A 23149-nucleotide genomic window follows, 5' to 3' on the forward strand; every position below is an offset into this window, starting at 1 on the left:
TAGTATCTCTATGAGGATATAACACTTTAAAAGTAGCAGAAAACCCAAACAACATTCCACTTCTCCAAACTATACAGTTACAATCTTGGTTAACAAGGAATGCAGAGTAGGCAGTTCTTGGCATTGGTTTATCTATGTAATAGTGCCAGGGTTGCTATCTCTGAAATTATATTGGCCTTCCTTTCTTGGTCTCAAGATGGTTACTGCAGGTCCAGAAATCATGGACGCAATTAAAGCATGAAAAGGGGCGGAAGGAATAGAATCAGCCTCCTCTGTCCCTTTTATTAGGAAATGCAAAAGCCTTCCAAAAAGGCTTCCCAGGACACTTATCCCAATATATTATTTGCCAACACCAAGGCCGTTATGTTTCCAACTGGCCTTCCAGTGTAGGCAGGTAATGAAAGGTAAAGAATAGACTAGTCAACAGTATTATTCAAATTTATGATTATCATATGTTGACCACATTTTTATATTAGCTGGGATATATATTAATGGAGATGGGGAAATTGCCACTTATATCTGCCACTTACAGAGTATTAAGCTGTAGTATATATGTTAGGAACTTTATGGTCATTATTTAATACTCAAAATACCGTTGAGAAAATGGATGAATAAACTGAGATTCAGAAAGGTGAATTCTATTGCAAACATCTTATACATAATATTCTTTGAAACTGGGTTTGACTGACTTGAAAGTTTGTGCTTACAATTGGAACATAAAAAAATGAAACTACCTTTTTCAGGTTTACTTAGTTGAAATCTGGGACTGGGGTTGGTATCTAAATCTAAATAATTTGCTCCCAACTACTAAAACAGATTACCGTTTGCCATCTATATTTAGGAGAGTGTTGTCTAACCTCCCATCATCACAGGTGATGATTCTAGAATGAGCACAGAATAAACTCTCCAGGCAGGTGTTGGAAATGTACACTTGGGTTTTTCCTCATTTATCAGTTAAAAATGTCCGGATAAAGTCCCAGGCAAGAAAGTTTCTGAAGGAAAGGAAGTATATGTAAGGTTAGGGATGTCTGGCATAGATACTCTATTTTGCCTGATGATCTGGAAGAGTGTGAGGTTGGAAAAGATGGTTAAACTGAGGAAGTTCCTTAGAAGCAATTTATTCTACCCCTCTGATTACAGTGCCATATATTCTCTATTTAAACTCTTTTTAATACAAATAAGACAATAGAAAAAACAAAAACAAAAACAAAAAAACACAACACCTTAAGATCAGTATTTCTTTTTATTTTTTTAAGATTTTATTTATTTATTTGACAGAGAGAGAGAGAACGAGCATAAGCAGAGGGAGTGGGAGAAGCAGGCTCCCCTCCAGGCAGGGAGCCCAATGCAGGGCTTGATCCCAGTACCCTGAGATCACGACCTGAGCCAAAGGCAGCAGCTTAACCGACTGAGCCACCCAGGCACCCCAAGATCAGTATTTCTTCACAATTTAGTAATAGCTTTAAAATGATCTTCAGTGTGTTAGAAAATTCCAGAACCATCACCTTTATGGAAGTGGAAAAAAGACAAGTATAAGGCATTGTCTTTGTTAACTATGAGATGTTAATATATACTTAGCAGGGGGCTTATAATGGTCATGTGGGGGTGGAAGGATGAGAATTATTTTTTCCCCACATAGGTTCTCTTTGAAGAGACTTTAAAAGCTTATATCCCTTTAAAGGTAATAATGAAGGGTTTCAGAAAGACGTTTCAGCACAGTTCATTGAGCAGAGTAAAAACATTTGCCCTGTGGATATCAAATACCTAGGGAGAAAAGCACCTACAATAACTGATGGCAACTACCAAAGGAAAAAAAAAATTAAAAACAGATGTGAGATTTCATTGCTAGCATAACTATGATGACTTTATAAAATGAATTTTGTGCCTCAGATGTCTGGTCTGAACATCTGAATAATCATATTTCTCAAGATGTCTATCAGCGGATCTGTTCATTATTCATTTGGTCCGTGCTTATGGATGAACCTGTACCCTCTAATGATCAGGAAAAGTGACTTTATGCTAATCCCAAAGAGGGGGTAATTAGGCATTTCAAGTCCCTTTGGTTCCTGTCAGTTTAATAACCACTCCTTTTTATAACTTGAAACTATAAATACATAATATTATATTGTAATTTGTAACATGGTTCTATGTCATCTTTTTCCTTCTTGCTGTAAGACAAAGGCATACATATTGAATCTCTGTGTTTTTCAGAATAATTCAAATATTTAAAATTTTATTCTGAGCTTCTAGTAATAATACTTTTAATAAAGGCATGACTTCTTTATTCTAATGATAATAATTACAAATAATAGTCATAACTAACACTTACTGAGTTATTGCTAAATGCTAGTTTCTCTAAATATTTCATAAGCCTAATCTCTTTTCTAAACAACTTAATGGAATATGTGCACTTATTTTTTCTCTTGAGCTGAGATCAAGTGTAAAAACCTTCATAGTTGTAAATGTCAGTAGTAAAACCTTTCCATCATTGCTCAGAACTGATTAGTCTTTCATATACACACATATCTTCTCCACCTTCACCCCAACCTCATTCAAGTCATCAGTTACACACTCACCTTTGCACACACACACACACACAACTCCAGACATAAGCCTTTATTGTTCTAAATTACTTTTACTTCTCAGAACTACGGAGATCATGCATCAGGTAGACTGGAAGGTCTTCTGATGCTCAAATTTGGCTATTTTCATCATTAATCCACTTCAGTAAGAGCAGATCTCAGAGAGCACTTATTATTTTTATTTCACAGATGAGAAAATGATCCCCAGAGAGATATATAACCTATCCAAGGTCACATAGCTTATAAATGGAAAACTTATGAGTCTAGAGCCTCAACATATAAGACAATGATGGAGAAATTTAGATTGTATAGCTATCAAATTTAAAACTCTTATTTTAAAATTGTAAAGCTACATTGAGTTATAACATATTCCTGTTGGGAAACTGGAAAGAATTATGCACATTGTTCCTCACAGTTCGTAGCAATGCCTTTTGTGTATCTGATACTCCAGTGAATGTTTGATGAACAAATAAATGAATCAATAATAAAATACAGAGGAAAAGCTAATGCCTTGGTAATTTAGAATAACTATTTCTTTGTTATCATCAAGCATATTCACAGTATTGAAGTGTGGATATTTGTTGATACTACACAGTATGATATCAGTGTTTCTCATTGTTGACTATATATGGATCATCTGTGTTCCATGTTAATTTTTCTATTGAAAATGTGTAATGTGTTTTGTATCACCTTTATCTGGATTTACCCCAGTTGACTGAGATACTTGTAAAGAGACACAGGATCAAAGCTTTTAGCTGGTAGGAGTTTAGACTGAATTGCCCCAAAGATGTGCCACTTTGGCATGCAGATTATTTGAGTTTAAAACAATCAAGGCCCCAAAACTTTTACTTCTCCCCTAATTGCCTAAAGGAAGTTAGATAGAGGACCTGCTCCAGAAATAGAGCTATCACCAACTATATTATAACATGAACTAGAGGTAGTAGATGGTAGTAGATGAGGAGGAATTTAGCTTAGAGTCTGTTGAAATTCCTTTGTATGTCTCATTGTTTCTGTATGGCCCAGCAAACATTTATTTACCAAACATTACTCTTTTTCATCTCTTGTGACTGCCTTTCCTTCCTTTTGAAGTCCCACACCTCTACCTCTTTATTCTTAGTTCAGGATGGTGTATATACCTCATTTTACTTGGCTATCTTTAAACCTTTCATCTATGGGATTCCTACATGTCCAAAGTTAAAATTGATTTTCTCCTGTTAATCTGTCTCATGTCAGTTTAACTCTTAGACCAACCAGAAGAATTTTGAAGGGTAGAGAAAACTTCCTCCCCAACAAGCTTATTGAATAGAAGCAAAACAAGCATTCATGTGGCTTCAGGATAACTCCTCACGGTGTCAGGTTTCTCTATTCGCTTGCTGTCCAGAAAAACAGCTTTGTGAAACTGCTCCTCATACAAATTTTCTTGCTTCAGGAAATCAGATCATGGTCCCAATCTGACAGTGTGGCTTTCACACAAATTTTGGGCTATTCTTGGCAGTGCTCCTGTGTTGTGAAGATAATTGAGAATTGACTAAAATATATACATTTTCCTTTAGGGTAATCAATAGAAATATGGCTGTAAAGAAAATTAAGTTGCTTTCTCCTTGAGGTTTAAAGAAATTGAATTTATAAAACTTTAATATATAGTATCAAATTCTTTGGGAAAAAAATAAGAGTACAACACTGATTACATCATTTCACTTCATGTGTTCCTCATTGTCTAAAGTCTAAACAACTTAGCTTGATATTCTTGATATTCAAGTCTTCCAAGCCCTAGCTCCATCATTATTGTCATCCTTTTTTTTTTTTTTAAAGATTTTATTTATTTATTTGACAGAGAGAGACACAGCGAGAGAGAGAACACAAGCAGGGTGAGTGGGAGAGGGAGAAGCAGGCTCCCCGCTGAGCAGAGCCCGATGCGGGGCTTGATCCCAGGACCCTGGGACCATGACCTGAGCCGAAGGCAGATGCTTAATGACTGAGCCACCCAGGTGCCCCAACATTATTGTCATCCTTAAATCAAACTTCTTACACATATAGCTAGCAAGGCCAAATTGGACTATACTATTTTCCTGGACATTCACTGTTTTCAATTCTTCCTTTCTGTAGGCATTCTCTGACCACTCTACTGAAAATATCCTTTATTATTTTTTATTTCCTTGCTGTCTTTTTTCTTCTTGACCCTGCTTTGTTTTTTTTTTCCCCATAGCACTGAGATTATATTACATATTTGATTAAATTTGCCTTATAACACCTAGAAGACTGCTCAATCAGTATTTGTTGAATGAATGATTTTCTAAACCACCAAGTAACTTCAATTCTCCATATTGAAAAAAAAAAGCTTATTTTTCAGGAGCTTTAGAGTGGTATGGTGGGTCAGTTTGTACTTAGCAGGCTTAGCAGTTTAAGCAAGGTTTTTTGTTTTTTTATTTTTATTTTTTTCAATTTTATTCAGAAATTACCATGTCCTTTAAGGAAACCTACCACCAGTTTTAACAAATTGACCACCATCAATTCCAAGAAGTTTTATGTAGTTTTTTGTACCTAACAAGGATTTTTGGTCACTTACTGCCATGCTCTCAAAGAAAGCCAGTTGTGACTTGAATGCGAATGAAACTCCTGATCTGATATTATTTACATTGTGTTTTTATTTTGTCCATCAATGGTGGCATGTGATGACCAAGTAGCATTATGTACCAGTGGGAAGTTGTAGAAGATCTATTGATAGAGTAGCCAAGAGACTTTTTATCTATTTGGGATGTAGGTGAAGTGCTTCCTTGAAACTGAATTAAGCCACTTAGAGATGAGCATTATTTTTTCTAAATTAAAAAAAAAATTAAATCCTACAAAAAGTTAAAAGAATAGTATAATGGGTACACATATAGCTTTCCCTTAGAAGTTCTAATTTTTATCATCTTGTCACATTTGCTCGAAATTTGTCACATTTGCTCTAATTTCTATCAATATATGCATTTTAAATTTATACATTTTTTTGCTGAGATATTTGAAATTAAGTTGCAAACATAAAGATATTTTGCTCTAAATACTTCAACATGTGTTTCATAAGAACAAGGACTTCTTTTTATATGAACACTATCACTTTCATATCTAGAAAATTGCTTATTAACACAATTATAATATCTAATATGCAATTTCATTCAAATTTCTCCATTTGTCCCAGCCATGTGTGTTCCTTTTAATTATGAGAATGTGGCTTTTATTATTTGTTTGTTTGCATCAAATCAAGGATCTCAATTTGCATTTAGTTGTCATGTCTCCTTAGTCTCGCTTAATCTATAGCTGTTCCTTTGCCTCTTTTCTTTTCCCTGTTTTTATTTTGCTTTGTTTTTTCCTTTTACAAACTTGACAAGTTTGTCAAATACAGGGCAATTGTTTTGTGAAATATTCTACCATCTGAACTTGTTTTCTCATGACTACCTTCAGGTTAAATTTTTTTCTGCACATAGCCATAGGTGGTATTGCATACTTTCCATTGCATCATATCAGAAAATACATAATGCTAATTTGACCCAATACTGCTGATGCTTACTTTGATCCCTTGGTTAAGATACTTTCACTATTGTAAAAATACCTTTTCCCCCTTTGTAATCATATATAATATGTAAAGTGAAACTGAAAATGTGGGGATCCTTTCATCCTATGGTTTTTAGCATCATTTGGTGATTCTTACATAAATCAATTCTTACACTGTTGTTTGCAAATTGATGATTTTCTTATTTTATCATTCCTTCTACACAAAATAGCCAGCTTTCTTTTGTTACAGAGGTTTTTTTTCTCTCCCTCCCCCATACACTTTCTTTTAAATTTTTTAATTTTAAGTAGGCTCCATGCCCTGCATGGAGCCCAGTGTAGGGCTCGAACTCATGACCCCAAGATCAAGACCTGAGCTGAGATCAAGAGTTGGACGCTTAATGAACTGAGCCACCCAGGCACCACTTGACTCTTTTTTAAAATGCAATGTTATAATTTACTTCCTTCAGAAATAAATGTTCCAGTTGTCCCAAATTTGGCCAGCTGGATCTTTGAAGCTATTCCCTATGTTTTTTTGTTAGGTCCCCATTAATCATTGAGTATTTTCTTGCTTTCTGACACTATAAGAACATTTAGCTTCACCAGTGATTTTCCTTGCCTCAGCCATTTCTCCAAGGCACTCTAGTTCCTTTATGTGGAGAATGGTATTTAGAAACCAAGATCTTGGCACTAGATGAACACAATAATGTGAGGGTGGGCATGAGCAATTTTCACTTCTATTATATACAGTTTAGTTTCATTCTTCTTACTCTTGTTCCCACTTGTTTAATTTTGGATTTCATACAATAATAGCTTTTCTTCTCTTGTATTTTCTTCAGCTATTTAACTTCAAATGCTGCTACCTAAAATTCTCTACGATTCCTAAGGATTGGCAGAGGATGAGATTCTTTCTTCATCTGACAGCGTGAAAACTCTAAAATTCTGCACTCATTCAAATCTTTCTCAGTCACCTCGGTTTGTCTTTCATCTGATTTTTTACAGATGTTCTAAAGTTCCCAAAATAAATAGGGATATTCAGTGAACCACAATATCTGAAAGATAAAGCAACTGCTTACCTGTTCGCTTTGCCATCTGCTCTGTTTTGGATTGGATAAGTACATATTCAGTCCCCCCAAACAGCATGCATGTCTCAAATTCCCACAGTGACTGGCTTCAGTTCCACCTGGTTGATTCTTGTTATTTCATTACAACTGTTCAGATTTATAAACCCAGCAATTAAAAAAAACTTAGACATATTAATACCTATGTTGCCCTTAACTACAATTACTCAAAAAAAGTGCAATAGGTTTTACAAGACATTGTTTCATTGAAGGGACTATTATTATTTTAATGGAACATATTATACATGCATATTATTTTAAAAGGTTTCTTTCTTTTTGAATTTGTCAGGCCTTCATTTACAAATAGAAGATTAACTATACTTTGTTTTAATTGTTCCAAATGTGATGATGGTAAAAAGCAAAATACAAATTCCAGCTCCCCCCCACATCAATGTTTCTATGCAAAGATTAAAAGTGTCTGTGACTAGTTCTAAAGTGATAATTTCAATTGGCTCAGGTCCATTAACTGCAGGGAAAAACACCTGGCAAGGAGGTTGGTAGCAGCCCATTCTTGTTAACCTTTCAGCCTTCACAATAACTATCAGCAGGCACCAAATAAGGGCCTCTAATAAACTGGCATTGAAGCTGCTGACAGCGAATAACTTTCTATGGGCTTCCAGAACTAAGTGAAAGAAAATGTTCTGATTAATAAGAATCAAAGAATTTTTAAATTCCTTAATCCTAGAATTGGATAGTTTTTAGACATGTAAAGTAGAATAAAGATCAATGTGTCCTCTCAGAAAACGTTTTCCTATAAATAAAATGGATTTTCAAAGTATACTATTTTCACCACTTTAAACCAGTTTTTCAGCTACTGTGCTCTTTTATTTTAGTAAAAGGGAAAGTAGCCGAGAAATGGGAAGCTACCAACTTTAGAGGTAGTTTTAACTAGATTCTTCTCACCTGTAGTATAATTTCTGCTAGTGAATTACAGAAACTATAATACCCAAAAACTGTGGGAAATTAGGCCTCAGTCCTGCAGGGGAAACACTAAAGAAGAGTATTTAAAAGCTTCACAGACACTCTTCTCTTTGCCTTGCCTATAAGAAAATCAAACAATTTGCTGGTGGGTTCTATCTGTAAAGAGACTCCATTTGTCACCAGTTATGTGGAAGCTAAGAGGGACTTGAGGAATCACAGGAGAAAGCCAGAGTGGGAGGCTCAACTATGATCCTGCAAAAACCCAGTCGAGAAGTCATTTTGTTTCTGTGTCAGATAGCTGAGGCTCAGGTGCTGGATACGGCTCTATTAGAAGAAGGCATGGATAGAGATTGGTATAGGAAGTCAATTCATGCTGCTGACTTTGGGCAAAGACAATTGAGAACCATCACTGCACAAAAGCATGAGGTTTCTTAGAGACTAGTCTCAGCTAACTCTGGTAGCAGGAAAGTAGTGAAGTTCTGCTTACAACAATGGCCCAGTTTTTGGGTGAGAATAAAATGAAGAGTGAAGAGAGTTTCCTGAGACAGTGAGTGGAGATCTGTATTAGAAAAAACTAGCCAGTCCTTCATCTCCTGTGTGCCTTCTTTATACCTCATAATAGCACTTTCCTCCTATCGCTTCTGGTCACCAAATGTGTGGGTTTTTTTCCCATACCAAGTAATTCTATAACACTAGTGGGGTGTCTTACAACTTAATTCTGACACTGTCTACCTAGAGATAGCATCAGATCCCCCAGGTTAATGGCTCAGTCTCACAGGACAGCTTCCTACTTCAGAAAACTGCAAGTAGTAAGTCCCCAGGGTAGCCACAACTTCTATCCAACTTGGCTACAAATTGGAGGTTCCCATGAACTCCCCCCCCCCGGATTTGATTATTTTCTAGAGATGCTCGCAGAACTCAGGGAAATATTTGTGTAGGTTTACCAGTTTATTAAAGGATGTGATAAAGGATACAGATGAACAACCAGATGAAGAGATACATAGGATGAGGTCTTGGAGGGTCCCGAGTACAGTAGCTTCTGTGCCCAATAATTGGGGTGCATCACCCTCCCAGTGTGGATGTGTTCAACAGCCTGGAAGTTCTCTGAACCCCGGACTATTAGGATTTTTATGGAGGCTTCCTCATGTAGGCATGACAGATCATTAACTCCATTCCTCTCCCCTATCTGGAGAAGTGAGAACAGGGTGTGTGTGTGTATGTGTGTGTGTGTGTGTGTGTGTGTGTGTGTGAAAATTGCAAACTTCTAATCATAGCTTGGTCTTGCTGGTGATCAACCCCCATCCAGGAGACCACTCAGAGTAGCCTCATTAGAGAAAAAGATGTTCATAGTGCTCTTGTCACTTAGCAAGGGTCTTAGGAGCTCTGTGTCAGGAACCAGGGGTAGAGACCAATACAGATATTTGCTATTATCTCCCAAAACCTTAGTAGAGTGAGGTGAAAACTCCACACAACTTTCAATCTTATCACCCAATCTTGGAGAGCCTGGTGAAAACAGTTCTCTTGGCTATTTGTATGTAGGAGATAAGATTCTGCAGAAACAGATTCAACTAAGGTCCTATGCTCTTAGCATGGAGGGGTCTTTGAAATTTCAAAAAAAATTTTTTTTTCAAGCTTGCAAATATTTACTAATGGAAAAATAAATAAATAGATAATACTTTGAGATATTAACTGTAGTTCTTTATAGTCCATGACAATTTTTTCTAGAGAAGGAAGCTACAATATTAATGTTTCAGGGATTGGGTATAACCAATATCAGAAATAAGAGAGAAAAGAATAAACAACTTCTGAAAGGACCTTTGAAACTCCTCATTAGGAGAAAGGCCTTTTGGACTTTTCCAAAGCTTGTCTAAAAAAATCAAACAATGTAATTGTTTTGTGATGAATAGAATAGACTATTTTCCATGCTCACAGATTCAGTAAAATCTATTTGGACTGAAAAGAAGGGAGGGATAACCAGAGGATAAGCAAGAAAGTTTATGTATGGTGAGCCCCTGTGTTCTGTGTCTCTACTCTTGCTTGAAAAATGGGGAGGCATAGACAGATCCAAGATCTCAGAGCAAGATCCATTTCCTCTTTCTCAGTGAGCACCCAAACAGGTCCCATGATCCAGAGCTCCACCTTGTTCCCAGAATCACATGGAAACAAAAGTCAGCCTAGGGTAGCATGTTTAAGATGAGAGAATCTGGAGCAGCCTCCACAGAATTTCTCACAACTCAGCTTTGAGGGAGAGCATTTGGTGGCTTCCTGTGCTTTTTGGAGACTGCGTAAGTAATAGAAAGAGAGCCAGACCTGGAGAATTGCTAAAGGAGGGAGCATAAGAAAATGCAGAGGCAACCTGCCTTCATCCGTGTCTGAGGATTGGATGGGAACATGCTCATCTCAGAGGGTACAGACAGGAAGAGCTCCTGAGTAAGGACCCATACCATCCCCTCATTCCTTGATACCAAGGCATTACGTAACAACACTAGATTTATGGCAAAACCCCTGGAATAAAGGAAATGGTTTGACTTGATTAAGATTTTATTTTTATCACCTGATCAGAGACCAAAATACAAAATTCAGTTTTAAAATATTGAAAAATAAGCAAATTTACAGTTTTTGTTCACCTGAGTTTTGTGGATTAAGATTCATACTGATTATATTTAATATTTATGTTGTGTGTCAGCTTTAATAAACTCTATTAGAATGTGAGTTCCCAAAGGATAGTGGTTACATCTCTCTCATCTTTCTGACTTCCAGACATCTTGAAAATAGTAGTAACTTACAGACCTGTACCCCTGAAACAAATAATACATTATATATTAATAAAAAAATAATAAAAAAGAAAACAGTAGTAACTTAATATTTGTTCAGTAGTATTAAGCTAATCCAAAACATCCTAGTAGCAAATTTTCTTGGTTAACCAACTCATTCATTCACTATTTTCAAGACTGGTGTTCAGACATGTTTACTCATTCAGTGGGTCATCAGACATAACCAGCTACAGTCCAACGTCACTAATCCAAAGACTGCATGAAAGAGAAGCAAACCAGAATGTCCTAACAACTTGGGCATATAGATCTCCAGTCTCAATATCTGATATATCACTACTTTTGAAGTACTGTCTTCACTTACTTTCCAACATACTTGACTCATCTAGCCTTCTTTGTACCTTTTTGTCCATTCCTACTCAATTTCTTTTGCTGGTTTCTCCGCTCTTTATCTTATGCAGTCTCCAGGCTATAAATTCCACCTGTATACTGATACTCATACATTTATATATCTGGCTCATGTTTCTTTCCTTAGCTCCAAATGGCCCCTTAACTTTTGCATCTAGATGTCTAATAGGCTCCTAAAACTTAACCTGTCTAAAACCCAGCTCCTGATATATTCCCCCAAGCCAACTCCTCTAGCATTTTGCTGCTATCTCAGTAAGTGACAATTTTCTATTCCCAGCTTCTCAAAACAAAATACTTGGTGACATGCCTGACTCATTCTTTTCTCTTGAACCTCATATCTAAGTTGACAGGGAATCTATTTGGTTCTACCTTTAAATATATCCGGAATCTGACTGTTCTCATCATATCTACTGCTATCATATAAGTTCAAGCCACCATCTTCCCTTGCCTGGATTATTGTTAACAGCTTCCCAGCTTGGCCTCTCTTGTCCAATCTTGTACTCCTATAGACTATTTATCAAAACAGTGGCCAGAGTGATCGTATTAAATTATCATCAGATTAGGTTACTCCTCTGCACCAAATTTTTCCATGGCTTTCTAATTCAGAGTAAAACTCAAAAGCCTCACTATAACTCCTTCCATGTGATCTGGCTCCACATGGCCTCTCAACCTTCAATTTTTCCTCTTAGGATTTTAGCAACTCTGGCTTCCTTGTCCTTTCTCACATATCAGACATACTTTCAAGAAGTCCTCTGCCCTTAGTATACTCACAGTTTGGAATAGTCTTCCTGTTACATTGATATGGTTAGCTGCCTCACTTCCTTCATATTTTTATTCAAAAATCATCTTTTAATAAGACTTTACTGGCCACTTGATCTAAAATTTTAATGCTTAACTTCACATTTCATGGGGCTTTCTCTCTTTTATAATTCCTTCTTATAACACGTCATTTATTCACATATATTTTACTTATTTATCTTGTTTATTGTCTGTCTCCTGCTTGACGGTTTTTTGTTCACTACATGATAGCTGGCCCTACAATAGTGCTTGGCATATAGCAGGTACTCAGTAAATATTGTTGAATAATTATTTAGTAAATAACAAGTATTTACTAAACCATCACCAGAATCTTTTTTAGTTATATTAATTCATGGCCACATTAAAAAAAAATAAAACCTATTTCACTAACAAAATTTTTCAACATGGATTTTATTCTATTCATCACAAAACAACCCAGTATTAAAAATGCTTCTGTAACACAAGTTTACATATGATAAAGTATTACTTTTCTCCTAGTAAATATACTCTCTGAGCACAATGCTATCTGGAAATAACTCTGTTAGTAATTAACATGAAGGTTATTTTGCCTCATTATAAATTGGTTCTTTATCCTAGAATGGTTTCTGTGCCAAATCATAAAATAAGCATTTTGCTTTTGAATGAAGTGTGTGTTTTTGTAGACAATCTTCTGTTTGCTTATTTTTTATTTATTTTTATTTATCTTGTTATCTTTTGCTAGAATTTTTAACCTCTTCATTTCTATCCATGGAAACCTACATATTAAGGGTGAAATATTTTTAATACTTCCTTAATTAATTTCCTTATTAATAAATTGATTTTTCTCTGCAGGCTGCCCACTATCAGGGAAGGAGAGAATGATAATACTCTCTCTGAAAGAAGGAGAATATGATGTTGGAGACAAAAGTAATGGAATTTTAACCTACCTTCCAATGCTTCAAGGCCCCACACAGAATGGGGAGGAAGCTTGCTGCATGTATAAACAGGAAAACTAAGGGCAGACAGGCTATAGCCTTGCTCAGCATTTGGTAGTTCTTTAGGAAGCTAATGTCCAGGACTGCTCTGGCCCATATGCAGCAGCTCAGCAGTCAAAAGAGTGGGTGGTTCAGTTTGGTGGAGAGAGGATTTCATTGACTTGTACTTGCTTCTTAGTTTCAGAATGTATGGACACTGGTTTAAAGACTACAAAAGAACCCAGTATGGTGAGTGCAACCTGGGGCCAAGGATAAGACAGATGCGGCACCAGTTCTGAGGGGTCCACAGAATCAGGAACAGAGGGGGAGCAGGGTCAGGTTGGAGGGTTGAGAGGTCCGACCAAGCTGAGAAATTTAAGATCACAAAAGTACAGCCATCTAGGGGCACCTGGGTGGCTCAGTCATTAAGCGTCTGCCTTCGGCTCAGGTCATGATCCCAGGGTCCTGGGATGGAGCCCTGCATCGAGCCCCGCATCGGGCTCCCTGCTCAGCGGGAAGCCTGCTTCTCCCTCTCCCACTCCCCCTGCTTGTGTTCCTGCTTTCACTCTCTCTCTGTCAAATAAATAAATAAAATCTTAAAAAAAAAAAGAGTACAGCCCTCTAACAAATAGGCAGACTCTTAGTGATCACCAGCTAACACACCCAGAGATTAGCTTGATGCTAAGAACCTCCCTGTCCCAGTGCCCAAGGTCACTTAAAGAGTCCCCAGTAGTATACAGCACACCTGGGGTCAGCAAATTGTAGCCCACGGTCCACTATAGCTTGCTGCCTGTTTTTACATGTCCTATAGGCTGAGAATGGCTTTTACATTTTTAAATGGTTGAAGAAAACCCCAAATATTTTATAGCAGCCCTTGAATGATATATGAAGATAAAATTTCATACAAAGCATTCATAAATAAAGCTTTATTGGAACACAGCCACACTCATTCATTTACATCTTGACTATAGTTACTTTCCTCCTGATGGCATTGAATAGTTGCAATAGTGACTATACGGCCAATAAAACCTCAAATATACTGTCTGGCCATTTACAGATCAAGTTTGCCCACTCTTTCAATAGACCTCTTGGAAGGTAGCCTAAGGAGAAAGAATCTGAAGAACTGAGTTATAACCTGAAAGGGATTGAATTAACCCGCAGGAGACCATTGAATTATTGAATTCATTACATTTAATTGAGACAAAAATTAGGATTAGCAAGAAATTCTGGGTGATGCCAATTCTTCCACATGTTCCTAAATGGTTCAGTGGGACATCTTTAGTCATGATATACCTCAGACAGAGGGTGGTCTCTAGGCCCTCAACAGACTCAGTGCAGATTTATTCATACCTCATGCAATGGTTCCCTACAGCAAGTATCCAGCATATAAATATTTTATTAGAACCCAAGCTTATGAAACCTTTGGACAAAACTGTGAAATTGTTTTGTTTTGTTTTCTATTCTCTTATTTCTCACTTCCAAATCTGTTGGCAGCCCTATTTTCATGCTTCCTGAGGTACCAACTTCATTCAGGCTATATTATTGATGTCATGTGTTATTCCTGGCTCTCCTCTCCTACTCTTCACAAGACAGTGGAAGCATCATGTTTGTTTTTAAAAATTCACATTACTCTGATTTTAAAGGAGAAGAAATGGAAATGGATAGGAATTGATGTTGATTAAAGACACACCTGGATCTATAAGCCAAGTGGAAAGGAATATGGAAGTAATCACCAGTCATCAAACTTAATCTTGAACTTAAACATTACTAATTGATTGATTAGGGGTTATCATTTCTCTTATTAGTTACATTACAGTGATACCATTAATAAATGTTCCCTATTTATTAGGTATTTTCAGTGTTAAGTACAGTCTTTTTATTTTACTTAATCCCTAAGAACAATTCTCAAGTTTGTGTAACTTCAAAGCCTATACTTTTAAATTGAGAATAAATTAAAACTCCTAACCATGACTTAACCCTACTTTGAACATTTGAAATACATTTTTTGTAAATGAATTAGTTTTCTTTCTCTCTCTCTCTTTTTAATAATTATTGAGTTTTCTATACATAGGTCCTTAAAGGCTTCAACAGCCTACTCTTTTTTTTCCTCTAACCCTCAAGGTTAAATAGCCCAGTTTAGCTATGCCAGCATTCTTCTTGGTAGAGGAGATAGCACCTCAGTGTGCAGAGTTAACCTTGAAGTTACTTGATGTTAAATCAGTTTTACTTAGGGATGTTTTTTTCACCCCTCCCCCAAGGTCCCTTTTATTCTGTCATAGAATTTGCTGTCAAACTAAATGATGCATTTAAATGAAATGACCAAAGATAATGACTGTGACAAGGGAGAGACCAGAACAATTGCTGTTGTAATGTCATTCTGATCTGAATGACCCTGTTATGTTGGAGTCATGATACAAGAGGTGTCAAGTCATGGTAACTTGCCACTTTTTCCCCAGCCAAATCATGTAAGTTTCTGGTGGGCTGGCATTTAAAGAAAAGTTGCCCAAGGTGTAAAGTATTTGTTATAAGACAGGCTCAGGAATGATCACAATACTAATCATAAGTAGAATGTAAGAACAATGTACTCAAGTTGATTATCAGATTGAATGACATTCAAATCCGTTTCTTACTGGAATTTATATAGCATGGTAAAATAATGAGGAAGAACAGTTTTGATTTTGAAATTGGATTGGCTATACTGTGAAATAGAAGGATAATTGACAAGATGTTTTTCAAAGACAATTGGGTTTATGAACGTAGAAGTTGGATTTTTGTGGTGGAAAAAAGCAATTGCAGAGCTTTCAGACTGTGTGATAGTCTAACCGTAATAATATCTTTTCTTCCCTTCCTCCCTTCCTCTATTCCTCCCTTCCTTACTTCTCCCTTCCTTCCTTCCTTCCTTTCTTCCCTCCTTCCTTCCTTCCATCTTTGCTTCCTTCCTTCTTCCCCACCCCCCTTTGGCTAACTTGGTTAAAGGGAGATCTTAAAATTTTACTTTTACCTTCCAGGTTTCAGTCATATGAATTTAGCACCTATGTATACTTGATTTCAATTAATTAATCTCCAAAAGAAATGGTCTATACTTCACAACTCTGTCACTTTTTTCATGCATCATTGACCAGATTTTTTTGCTTTATTTTTTTTAAGATTTTATTTATTTATTTGACAGAAGAGAGTGCACGTGCGCACAAGCGAGCGGCGGGGGCAACAGGCAGAGGGAGAGGGAGAAGCAGGCTCCCCACTGAGCAGGGCTCAGTGATGCGGGGCTCAGTGATGCAGGGCTGGATCCCAGGACCCTGGGATCATGACCCCAGCCAAAGACAGATTCTTAACCGACTGAGCCACTCAGATGCCTGTTTTTTTTTTTTTTCTTTATAAGCCACTAGAAAAGCACCAGAAAGTTTGGTTTCTTAAAAATTTGTTCAATGATACTCTATACATTTTCTTAATTTATTTCTAAGCAGAAAGTTCATAATCTATTTCCTATTTATTTTTCTCCTGTTTAATATGCAACCTGATCTTAATGCATGAATATGGAGTCTTATTGAGACTAGAGTATTTTGTGATTCTTATACGGCCTTGGATTTTTTTTCCCCTTAATAACAAGAATAATATTTTTGTTTTATAATCAGAAGCCAAATTTAATGTACACTATTAAAACTCATCAAATAACTGATCTGTATGTCCTTATGTCAATTATATATCCTTTTCTTGGTAATGGAATAGGTAATTTTCTTTATCTGAGATATTAAACCTATGTTCTATAGGGAAGAAAAAAATAGTTTTCCCTATACTCTTCTAAGATCTCAGCTGGGACCTCTATAACAAAAGACAGATTGACAAGAGAAAAAACAAACAAACAAACAAAACCAGAAGCGCATTAGTGTTGCAGGATTTCTTTTCCTTTGGTGCCCATAGTTCTTGGTCATGCTGCTTTAAAGAATGGAAAGGTAGATCAGACCAAGAGTGGTGGGCAGCAAAGCGGCATTTATTAAGCAATAGTACAGAGTTCCCAAAGAGGGAGAGTACCCAAGAGGGTACCAGAGTTTCTAAGTCTAGGGGTTTTTAGCGCTCTCATCCTCATTTGGTTTGAGTTTTTTTTTTTTTTTTAATTTTTATTTATTTATTTGACAGAGGGAGACACAGCGAGAGAGGGAACACAAGCAGGGGGAGAGGGAGAGGGAGAAGCAGACTCCCAGCTGAGCAGGGAGCCCGATGCGGGGCTCGATCCTAGGACTTTGGGATCATGACCTGAGCCGAAGGCAGACGCTTAACGACTGAGCCACCCAGGTGCCCCGTGGTTTGGGTTGTTTTAATCTGATTAATCCTCCCTGCACCTGTCACCTGATCAGGTTTTTGTACATGCTCATCTACCTATCAGGTAGTTGTTTGAGTGGGAAAGGATGGAGGTCTCCTTCCAGGGTGGTGTAAAATCCTTTTAAGGGTGGTTTCCTTTTAGGGTGGGGCCCCTTGTCCCTCCCTGCCTTTCTTTGGAGTATCCTTCACTATTACTATATCTAGCTCCTGTGTATATGGGAGATACCCAGGGAAAAATGACTAACTTTGGCTGTGGCTTCGAATTTAGGCTTAAATACCATCTTCAGCTAAAGACAAAGGAGGAGAGTGTGAGGAAGGCCCGTTGTAGGGAGGGAAGCAGGTAAAGTATGGTAAACAAGAGTAAGGTTTGTTATTCAGATTTACATTGATTCCTTCTCCATCAATAGGAGTTTCTAGTGAGTAATCCTTTTCTTTTTGGTATATCCTCGCACTGGGGACTTTATAAATGTAAATTTCCCTTATAAAAGGGTAACTTCTATCGTATTTTCAGAGCTTCTCTTGTGTCTGCTGTTTCTCAATCAGTTCAAAATAATCCTATGTCAAAGAGGCATATTTTGGGGTGGCATATTTTCACACCCTTCACTCCTTTTTAGTTTTGATATTTATAACTTATTTTTACGATTAAAGGGAAAATAATTTTGAAGTATTTTCAACAGAAGCTAAAAGCAGTTTATAAGAAAAAATTTCTATATAGGATATTTGAAAAAGTGGATTTAAATATTTAATAGTAACTAGTGAATTGCAACTAAATATAAAAACAAAACAAAAACAAACAAGAAAACATTCGATTCTTCCTCCATTTGGTGAATTCTTCCATTGCATTTGAGGGCATTTCTAGTCTTGCTTAAAGTACTAAAGTAAAATTCAGCACAACTCTTCCTCCTAATTTTGGTACCACTGATTGTCTCTACTTTGTGAAATGTTCTCACTTCTTCCTTATAGCACACTATTCTTGATTTTCTTCCTGTCTCTTTAAGTTCTTCCATGTCTTCATTTTCCCCTTCAATGAGTATTTTTCTAAGTGTGATTCTTTGTTCATCTGCATGTATAATAATCAATAATAGGATTCCTACTAAAAATGTGGCTTTTTTGACCCTAGTTCAGGCCTTCTAAAGAGAAATCTCCTAATGGTGGAGCCTGACGATCTGCCTTATAGTTTCTCTGAGTGTGCCTTAAGCACAGTAAAGTTTGAGATCTGCTATCTTAAATGATGGGCTATTTCAGAGTTTTACCACAATTTGCTTCAGTCACACCAGAATTCTCCCTACTGTCTAAAAATGCACTTAACCTCTTCTGGCCTCCATGCTGTATCCATTCCAATCTCACTCCTGAGGCTCAGACTTCTGTCTCTCATTGGAGGGCTCACAAAAGTGTCAAATTCCCCTTGAACTTGGTCTTCCTCCTGCTTTTCCTTCTTTAGTGATTGACATCACTTATATCTGGACAGCTGCCAGAGCCAGAAACTGGGAGGTAACTCTAATTTCTGTCCTTTCCCCAAGATTCATTCACTAATAGTTTCATATTTTTTTCTGCCTTCTGAATCTTTGTACATTTTACCCAATTATCTCTAGTACCACTTTCACTATCTTTATTGGCCCCTGTTATCTCTCATCAAAACTATTACAACAGTAATTTTTGGGGTGTCTGGGTGGCTCAGTTGATTAAGCATCTGCCTTTGGCTCAGGTCATGATCCCGGGGTCCTGGGATCAAGCCCGGCATTGGGCTCCCTGCTCAGTGAGGAGCCTGCTTCTCCCTCTCCCTCTGCTGCTCCCCCTGCTTGTGCTCTCTCTTTCCCTCTCTCTATCTCTCTCTGTCAAATAAATAAATAAAATCTTTAAAAAACAGTGATTTTTTGTTTCCCCTAGACCCTAATAAAGTCCCATGCATTTCCCTTCTAAGATTATATTCTAGTCCTGTCACTTCTCTGATTAAAAGCTTTCAATAGCCCCCATTTGTTTTTTAGTGTAAAATATCACTTCCTTTGTGTGGCTTACAATGCCCTTCATGGTCTGATCATAGTTTGTCTCTCCAATTTATTTCTTAGCGCTCCCATCCTCATGCTTTATAGTTTGGTCATACTAAATTTCTTACAGTTTCTTCAAGATTCCATGCTGTTTCTTATCTCTGGGCATTTATAGAGTACTCTTTCTTCCTGAACACCTATTCCCCACTCCTCCCCCACCACCCGTTTACTCTGATAGTTTCTGATGTAGGAAAGATGTTAGGGTTCAAAGCCAATGGCCAAGAAAGAATTCTTGAGACATCTTTGGTGCAAAAGGTGGTTTTATTAAAGCACAGGGACAGGACTCATAGGCAGAATAGCTGCATTGGGGTCACGAGGAGTGGCCCATTATAAACTTTCAAGTTGGGAGGAGGCTAGGGATAGCAAAAATCTCTAAGGAATTTTGGAAGCAAGGTTTCCAGGACCTTGAGGGGGCTAGCAATTGTTGGGTAAAGGTCATTTATTACTATCTAATAAAACCTGAGTCGTGAGACCCTTCAGATGTATATCGGAGGGTCATACGCTTGGGGGATGATTGCCAACATGTATCTTGGGGAGTAGAGATAAAGAAAGTTTCCAAAGGAATTTTTATATGTTTTAAGTAGGCTTACAGGATCCTGAGGTTTGGCTAAGGTTGCCTTTTGCTCTTAGCAAAGTATTAACATTGAGGCAGCTGAGCTCCTAGAGGAATGTCACTCTGCCTGTTTTAAGGACTTTTGGATGGGCTGTGAGTATACTGTAAGGAAATTTTCTTTTGCCTTTGTTTCCCACATCAGTTTCTTTTTTCTTTTTTTTTTTTTTTAAAGATTTTATTTATTTATTTATTATTTGAGAGAGAGAGGGTGAGAGACAGAGAGCACGAGAGGGGAGAGGATCAGAGGGAGAAGCAGACTCCCCGCCGAGCAGGGAGCCCGATGCGGGACTCGATCCCGGGACTCCAGGATCATGACCTGAGCCGAAGGCAGCCGCTCAACCGACTGAGCCACCCAGGCGCCCTTTCCACATCAGTTTCTATTTAACATTTAGGTCTCACTTCTTCTGAAATGCCTTTCTCCCCACCTTTTGGCTTTGGGAACAGCATCACAACAGTGATCCAAACAAGAAGGAAGAAGGGATAGTACCAGCCAACACTATTCTACCTTCACTCATACTATTTTCCAGAATTGAGTCAAATTGTCACCTGTAGCTGCAAAGGAGGCTAGGTATGAAAGTATCTTCCAAAGGGAATGAGATACTAAGATTAGTTCAGACATTATGATTCATCACTCAGATTAAAAAAAATAGTTGTTCCAAACAAAGTTAGGATTCTGTTATCAAGACAGAAGGGGAAATGCCTAAGAGGAGGAAATCAATTGTGTTTATCAAGCTTTCCCTTAAAGATTGACACCCCAGGGAACTGCTCAACTGTCCCCCTCCTTAATCCAGCCCTAGTTACCTCTCCCCTCTCCCCAGAACCTCTGGGCTGTTTCCACAGTAAGAAGCAAACACATGCAGGGCTCTCCCAGTCAAGGTTAATGTCTAGGCATCTCCTGTTTGCTGCTGCTTAAGGGAGCCTCTGCTACTTTGCATGCTACTTGTTTCCAGAGCTGAAGAAACACTGCTTAAAAGGAAGAATTTGGCTGGTGCTCCAGAGAATTTGGAAGGTAAACAACTGTTTCTTTTTTGTCAATATGGCAATTAAGAACGAAGAGATTAAAGAAAGAAAAGTAAATGCAGCTTTTATTTCTACAGTAGACCGATAGGCTAGTGAGTCACTGAATAGGTAATGAGTACCAGAATAGTTTGGGATTAATAAATTGAGTTCAGGGATAAAGGTCTCTCTTCCTTCAACTCCTTTTACCCCAGAGTACCCAAACACAGCATAAACTGAAGCTTGACGATTTAGAATTGGGAATTTGTGTTCATTTGATTGTGCTTAAAAACTTTTTTTTTTTTTTTAAAGATTTTATTTATTTATTTGACAGAGAGCGAGAGAGCACAAGCAGGGGGAACAGTAGGGGGAGAGGGAGAAGCAGGCCCCCCGCCAAGCAGGGAGCCCGATGCGGGACTCGATCCCAGGACCCTGAGATCATGACCTGAGCTGAAGGCAGATGCCTAACCATCTGAGCCACCCAGGTGGCCCCTTAAAAACGTTTTTATGCCAGGGACACATATCTGCATGAAAATTTGGTTTCAAGTGAAAGCAAATTTTCCCTCAGCCAGAAGTGTTATTTTTTATTTTATTATGGTTGAGAAAAAATATATAGTCATCTTATTAGAGCAAATGATCCAATAGGAGTGTTACTAGTTGATATGAAATCATAGTCTCACAAAGTGAAAACTAGTTTCAACTCTGTTATCAATTTACCTATCAGTAAGCTTGGCCAACTGCTTAATCTTTCTGAGATTGCTTCCTTATATTTTAGAGAGTGGCCTTCTTGACCATTGGTTTTTCAGGGCTGTTATACTTCATTGTACTCCCTTATTCTTAAGTTAGTGCCTGACACATGATAGACACTGAGTAAATACTCATTAAAGAGAATATAGAATTAAAAAGCAAATGAAATATGTATATGAAAGAATTGTGAATGACTATACAAATATAATTATTTTTATTTTCTTCCATGATATGAGTATATCTTGTTTCAAATTTTACTGTCAGAAATTAATAGGTAAATTAAAACTACATTATAGAAACATTAAATTTGCAATATTTTTAAGATTCCATTTGGCAGTCTATTGAGATTGACCTTATCTATAAACCTTCAAAGTTATTTATAGAGTGAATTCTATTTGTAAACAATTGGAATCACTTAAAAAGCAACTTTATAATCTTGGATTTTTTTTTTTTAAGATTTTATTTATTTATTTGAGAGAGAGAGAATGAGAGACAGAGAGCATGAGAGGGAGGAGGGTCAGAGGGAGAAGCAGACTCCCCGCCGAGCAGGGAGCCCGATGCGGGACTCGATCCCGGGACTCCAGGATCATGACCTGAGCCGAAGGCAGTCGCTTAACCAACTGAGCCACCCAGGCGCCCTATAATCTTGGATTTTTTTCATTCCACTGGGTAAAAGAACAAATGGATGTACAGTGGCTTTCATTGTCAGTCATTAATAGCTAAATTAATCAGAAGCCAAATTTGTTAAAGCGTAGCCACTAAGAAGGGAACAGACTTATTGGAATATAATTTCAGGAAAAGATCATGATGGGGTTTCCTTAACTGTTTGAATTCCTGGTAGCCTTGAGTGAGATAAGGTCGCTTTGAGACTTCCTGGGGAGTATTGCTGAGAGGAGAGCACCATTGCATTTGCTATCTCTCCAGCTGAGAATTCCAGAACGCCCCCCTACAAACACTTACCTAATGTTCGAGTACCAGTTATCTTACATGGTAAAAACTGTAGGGAAAGCAGAGGGAGCAGTGAACCCAAAGAGGAAAAAGGGACATTTTTCAGGGGAAATTGTGTTTCAGAAATCCCTCTAAAAAATCAGGAGAGGGGAGAAAACCTGGTTAAATTGATTAGACAAGGAGGCCTTTAGGCTGAGGTGGACCCGCCTCAGTTGCTTACATAAGCAAACCAGGCTCTAAGCCTGTAATACCTCAAGGTTTAGAAATCAAAACTTAAGGACAACCAATCACAGTCAACTAAGGCAACCCAAATAAGGCAACTGCTTAAGCTGTAGTCAATCAATTTTTTTTTTTTTCTTTGCTTCTGCTGCTTCTCTAAAAGTCTTTCTTTTGCTCCTGTC

The 23149-nt window shown here is 37.5% G+C and overlaps 1 long non-coding RNA gene and 2 other non-coding genes across 3 annotated transcripts in view; 1 reads left to right on the top strand and 2 right to left on the bottom strand.

Annotated features, from left to right (window-relative positions):
• The window catches only part of LOC135362120 (uncharacterized), a 125482-nt gene that overhangs the window by 72118 nt on the left and 30215 nt on the right, over positions 1-23149 (top strand). The window lies entirely within an intron of this gene.
• On the bottom strand, positions 2425-2494 carry LOC123835059 (small nucleolar RNA U2-30). Its single transcript, XR_006788616.1, has one exon. It is a non-coding gene; the product is annotated as a small nucleolar RNA U2-30 (small nucleolar RNA).
• LOC123835060 (small nucleolar RNA U2-19) lies at positions 2641-2720 on the bottom strand. The gene has a single exon (XR_006788618.1). It is a non-coding gene; the product is annotated as a small nucleolar RNA U2-19 (small nucleolar RNA).

The sequence above is a fragment of the Mirounga angustirostris genome, unplaced genomic scaffold, assembly GCF_029215605.1.
Source record: "Mirounga angustirostris isolate CCGP_5_RB_7025 unplaced genomic scaffold, mMirAng1.0.hap1 SCAF_1, whole genome shotgun sequence".
In the NCBI taxonomy this organism is placed as follows: domain Eukaryota; kingdom Metazoa; phylum Chordata; class Mammalia; order Carnivora; family Phocidae; genus Mirounga; species Mirounga angustirostris.